Genomic DNA, 6328 nt, shown 5'->3' on the forward strand with positions numbered 1-6328 from the left:
ACACCTCACCTATGGAAGTTGGCATACAATAAAATAAATCGTTGAGGTAATGTCATTCCATTTGATGGTTTTTGTTTCAAATTTATATTTTGATATTGTGTTTTGTTAACTGATGATGTGATTGATGCTCTGAAGGTCGTCAAGACATCAATGACCAACTTCCAAAAGGACTAAAAATTCATCCTATGCAATTTACTAGGTTTTCATACTATGAGCAACTCCCAATTGTGCATTTGTTTGATCCTATGCATATTAGAAAGAATGTAATAGAGACATTATGGAAAATTTTGGATGGAAGGCATGACAAAGATCAAATTGTCAAAACTTGTAGTGACATTGAAGAATCCAACCATGCAATAAAAAATGGTATTCGATCAAATAACAATGGAGACCAGATTTATAGAAGTGCCCTTAGTTAGTTATTGTCAGAGCAGCAAAGCAATGCTAAAAAAGAAGTCATTAAAAAAATACAATTTCCCACAGGATTTGCTGTGAACATAAACAATCTCATATCAAAAAAAAAGTGAATTTGGGCCAGGGTTGAAAATACACAATTGGCATACATTTATTAAGGTAATTTATGTTATTTTATATTCACTATATATTTATATACTGCATGTAGTTTCAATTGCATTCTTTTATAAAAAATTGACAAGAACATTTTACAAATATTGCAGTACGTTCTACCTCTATCTCTCCCACACCACTTTTCCAACAATGTCAAACAGGTTATATATGATCTTGGAAAATACATGAGGTGGGTGTCATCTAAAGAAATCAATAAAGAAGTTATAAAATATTGGAAGAGAAAAATTCCTCTTCTGATGTGTGAAATGCAAAAGTGTCTAACTCCAAGTTTTTTCAATGCACAAGAACACTACCTCATACATCAAGTTGAGGAGATTGAATTGTGTGGACCTGTACTATTAGAAATGGAAAAAGAAATCTGTAAATAAACAATGCCAGGAAAGAATCTAAGTGAGTAAATGCATGAAAAGATATTACCATAAAATAGGAGAGAGAAAGCTTCAAGCTCCAACACCATGAGACAAGATATTTGGAAAGGGGAAAGCAAAGAAAACCCCTTGTGATATTATGAATGAGGCATGAAAAGCCTAAGAAGAGAGAGAGAGAGAGATAGAGAGCAATGCTCATACAATAATTGAGAAGAGGAAGAAACCTCATTGTTAAATGAGAGAAGAGGGTCATCTCTTAAATAGAGATGAGAGAGAGGAGTTAGAATGTAACTCCCATGTCTATGAATGCCACCATTCATAAGTGTGTGAGGCCAAGTGTGAGATTCTTCTTAAGGAGGAATAATCTAAAATTAGAAATTACAATATATATTTGTCCTCACATATTCCACTAGATGACCAAATAAGATGTAGTGGAAAAAGGACAAAAAAGAAATATATTAGGATACCTTGGCTTATATCCTAATATATTATAATAATAAATAAAGGAGGTCTAACCTTGGTTTATAAATACACCAAGGAAAGATTACAACTTCTAACACCCCCCTTTAATCTTTACTTGGGGTAATTACATCAAAGGGTATTAAACCCATAATTTTTACAAAAATCTGCAACTCAAGCTTCAATATAATTTGATTGTCTTCAAGCCATATGGTACATTTTCAGATCCAAGAGAAGTACATGAGTCCTTTGAATGTGATCAAGTGGAAGCATAGACACCTCTTCATATGTGGAAAACCAAGAAGGTTCCTTGATGGACCACCTGAAAAAAAAAAGACAAATATCCACAAGTAGGATGCCATCATATATGCAAATTTGAAATCCTTTTGAATAAGGATAATAAAACTCTCATAGAGAAATAATGAGTAAAACATGTTACCACAAAACAATGGAGATAACCTAATATCAAGATAAATTATATGCTCAAAAAATTGTCAACAAGGACAAATTGAGTAAAAAGCTTGATCAATGCTCTCATGAAAAGTATATTATACTAATGCACAAATGACCACAGACAAGGCCAACTAATGATACTTGCATCAATCTTGCATCAATCACGTGGATATAGATAGTCCACTTAATGAATCATCCCACTGCAAGTTAATGGGGGTGTCCCTCCATAACATGCATGACTCATGATCTAAGCAATAATGTATGCAGGTCATTATCACATTAATATATGAAAATAACATAAAGGAGAGACATGCTGATCAAAGTAGAATTATCATGATTTGTTAGGATAATCAAAAGAATGGATTATGAGGATATAACAACATATTGCCTTCAAATTGGATCAAATCATCTAAATTTGGAGGGAAAACTCCAATAATAGCATCCTCTTTATTGAGGAGCAAAAATGGAACAACAAGGAGGGAAACTCCATAAAAATATTATTCTATCAAAATGGAACAGATAGGATCAAATGGAGGGAAACTCCATATAAAATGAGTGCATACCAATATAGGATGGAGGAATACTCCATGGGCCAGATAAGGAAACTATGTATCAGTTATACTGAGGGGACCTACATAGTTAACCTTGAAAAAATTGGCTCCCTATGCAACTCAAAAAAAATATCATATAAATCGTGTATATCAATGGTATAATACCATAAAGTGCCAACATGAGCATAGAAAAATGCTATAAAAGCATAAAAGTGCAGCTATGGGCACATCAAAATATCAAAATGAAGGAAAATGTGTAAGATTACTCATAATCCAATCAGAATTAAGTAAATATTTAAGGAAGATCAACTAAATATAGATATCAGGAATAAAACTCCATTAAGGGTAAACATGAGTACTCAATTCATTTGTGAAGGTATAAAGGATGGGCCCACCATCAAAGACAAGAATCCTCAAAAAGGAATTATAAATGAGGATATTTAAAAAAACTTAACTTTTTATGTTAAAAATAAAAAATAAAACTTTGATTAGTTTTAATTTTTAATTCTAAGAAAACTTTTCAAAAAAATCCTTAACTTCTCCTTTTTACTTAAAATCACGTAAAGGAGTAAGAGGGATTTAAAATAAAATATTGCACTTGTCTGACAATGAATGATTACATGCCAAAAATAGGTTGGCAAAAGGCAATAATGATGCTTCTATCAAGAGCTAAAAAAAGGAAAAGAATCTTGCATGAAAGGAAAAAGAAAACGTTACCTCCAGCTGTGGCACAATAGATGGAAAATTTTCCAACTGAGTGATTCCTGGAATCACAGAAGGCTTGAACAAAATATGTTAATAATTTTAACTACGAATGACATTTGTATCTTCAATTGTTGGAACTCGAGCTGTCTGTACCAACAATGGAGGCCAATGCTGGCATGGTTGCAGGATCTCATAACAGGAACAGATCATGATCAACCAAACAACGGTGCAAAAGATAGTAAAATTTCTAAGGCTCCACCCACGGTAGAAAATATGATCATTTTTAAGGAAAATTAAAGCAAAATGACACTTCAAAACAATCTGGAAAAAACCTTAATATGTTTTGGAGCTACAAATTCATTGACTTGGCAGTATTTTCTTTATTCCGTAGCCTCACAACGAAGACTGGAGTACAAAATTAGATTTCTAATGAAAAAATTGAAGATCTTTTCCCTTGGATTCTGTAGGCTTGGTCTTTGATTCCTCCGGTGAGGATCCAAAGGGGTAATCCACATCGACGAGGTCAATTTTGTCATCATCCTGCACAGTCGACCGCGGGGGTTTAAAGCCCTTTTTGAACCAGTTCACCTCCATTAGTCTTGGTATTGTTATCTGCTCCTTGGGATTAGGATTTAGAAGACAGGAAATCAGCTTCACCGTCGCAGATGAAAACCACGACGGACATTTGAATTCCCCTTTGTAAATCTTCTTGTACATGACCATAAGATTGGCGTCATGAAATAGAAAATATCCCACCATGAGAACGAACAGGATGACGCCACAGGACCAGATATTGGCCTTTGCGCCATCGTAGCCCTTCTTCACAATCACCTCGAGTGTCACGTAGGCAGGCGTCCTGCAGGTCATATGGAGCAGCCCGTCCTGGCAGAACTGCTCAGGCAAAGCGCTGAGACCAAAGTCGATAACCTTCAGATCTCCATTTTCGTCAAGTAACAGATTTCTCGGCTTGAGATCTCAGTGATAAACCCCTCGGCTGTGATAGAAATCCACTGCGCTGATGAGCTGCTAGAAATACCTTTTGTTATCATTCAAATTATCCTTTTTGGATGGTTGAAAGGTATGAATTGGAGGCATTGCTATTTAGGGATTTGAAGCCTTCCCTGCACCCAATGGTTTCTGGGTGATGCAACTAAAGGCAGAGATGAGCCTCCTTTTTTAAAAAATGTTACAACTGAATCTAAAAAGTAGAGAGAGAGAGAGAGAAAAAAAAAACTCAAGAATAATAGTTCTACAACCTGCGAGCTTTGCAAGCACAGCCAACATTTTAGGCATAGGAAGAATTGGAAAAAAAAAATTCCTTTATCAACAATATATCAAAACAAGAGTAAAAAAAATGATATCTAGATAGGAAAACCCTTTTGGCGGCAAGCTTGCCAAAGGGGGTTAGATGAAAAACTAATATAAAATAAGAAGTAACCTGCACAAATTAGAGCACACAAAAGTTAATCGGGTTTGGCGGTAAAGCAGCAAAATCCAAAAAAAATTCAATTTCTTCCATCTTAAGAAAATTAAAAAAGAAATTAGTGAAATCTCTCTCAAGAGTCTCCTTTGAATCGTACCTTCATGCAAACACTCAAAACAAAGATTAAACTGCTCTGATACCATGTTAGAAATGGAAAAAGAAATCTGTAAATAAACAATGCCAGGAAAGAATCTAAGTGAGTAAATGCATGAAAAGATATTACCATGAAATAGGAGAGAGAAAGCTTCAAGCTCCAACACCATGAGACAAGATATTTGGAAAGGGGAAAGCAAAGAAAACCCCTTGTGATATTATGAATGAGGCATGAAAAGCCTAAGAAAAGAGAGAGAGAGAGAGATAGAGAGCAATGCTCATACAATAATTGAGAAGAGGAAGAAACCTCATTGTTAAATGAGAGAAGAGGGTCATCTCTTAAATAGAGATGAGAGAGAGGAGTTAGAATGTAACTCCCATGTCTATGAATGCCACCATTCATAAGTGTGTGAGGCCAAGTGTGAGATTCCTCTTAAGGAGGAATAATCTAAAATTAGAAATTACAATATATATTTGTCTTCACATATTCCACTAGATGACAAAATAAGATGTAGTGGAAAAAGGAAAAAAAAGAAATATATTAGGATACCTTGGCTTATATCCTAATATATTATAATAATAAATAAAGGAGGTCTAACCTTGGTTTATAAATACACCAAGGAAAGATTACAACTTCTAACATGTACCAACCAGGTCAATGTGGATGGTTGAGAGACACTTGAAGTTTTTGAAAGGCTTGGTTCGACAGAGAGCACATCTTGAGGGTTCTATGGTGGAGGGATATATGGTATACCAGACCATGGTGTACATTAGTGAATATCTTCCTAAGTTTGTAGCAAAGATCCATGTATATCGTATTTGGGATCCCAACTCAATTAACAAATTCAAAGGGGAATACTTGATGGGCAAAGGTAGATCAAGGAAAGTGAGAGGTAAATCTAAGATGTTATTTTAGTTAATTAATTCTTATATATCTTCAATATAAGTTATTTTTAATTCGTGTATTTTTTTGAAACAGGTGGTCGAGAGTGGGATGCAATACATTTGTATATTGTGAACAATCTTGATTGGATGATGGAATGGATTGAACGATGTCAAAAAAATGGTTGCTCATTAACATGGGAAGGTGTTGCTTCATTGGTTACAAAAGCTCATCATGATGGAGATTCCAATGTTATGCCAATGGTAGTTGATCTAGTAAAGGGTTTAAGAGGTGGAGAGGTACGTAGAAATTTATTAATGATCATAACTCGACGTATGTTTCATATTAACTCACGATGCAAATAATTTACACACACTTCAAAAATTGCAAGTCAAGCACCACAAAGCTATGTACTATCATGGCCACAAATTTCACATAAAAAGATTGGATGACACAAAGAAAACTTGTGATTCTGGGATAAGTGCAGTTTTCGAGGTCACTAATATATCATCTAGAAATGACATACATCCTCAACAATCTCAAAATAAATACTATGGCATCTTGGATGATATAACTGAGTGTGAATTTAATGCCTTCAAAGTAGTTCTATTCGTTGTCAAATGGCATAGGTTACGACTAAATCAAAATGATCTAGATAGAATGGTTATTCAACATGATAATGAATTTACAATTATCAATACAAGGTCATTTGAGCCAATTGGAGATGAGCCCTATGTTCTTCCAA

At 34.5% G+C, this 6328-nt stretch overlaps 1 pseudogene; it reads right to left on the reverse strand.

The window, feature by feature from the left end:
• Positions 1 to 3550: 3550 nt before the first annotated feature.
• On the reverse strand, positions 3551 to 4219 carry LOC149545956 (CBL-interacting protein kinase 12-like; annotated as a pseudogene).
• Between the last annotated feature and the right edge of the window lie 2109 nt (positions 4220 to 6328).

The sequence above is a fragment of the Cupressus sempervirens genome, chromosome 7, assembly GCF_028749045.1.
Source record: "Cupressus sempervirens isolate cs-2001-9-10 chromosome 7, ASM2874904v1, whole genome shotgun sequence".
In the NCBI taxonomy this organism is placed as follows: domain Eukaryota; kingdom Viridiplantae; phylum Streptophyta; class Pinopsida; order Cupressales; family Cupressaceae; genus Cupressus; species Cupressus sempervirens.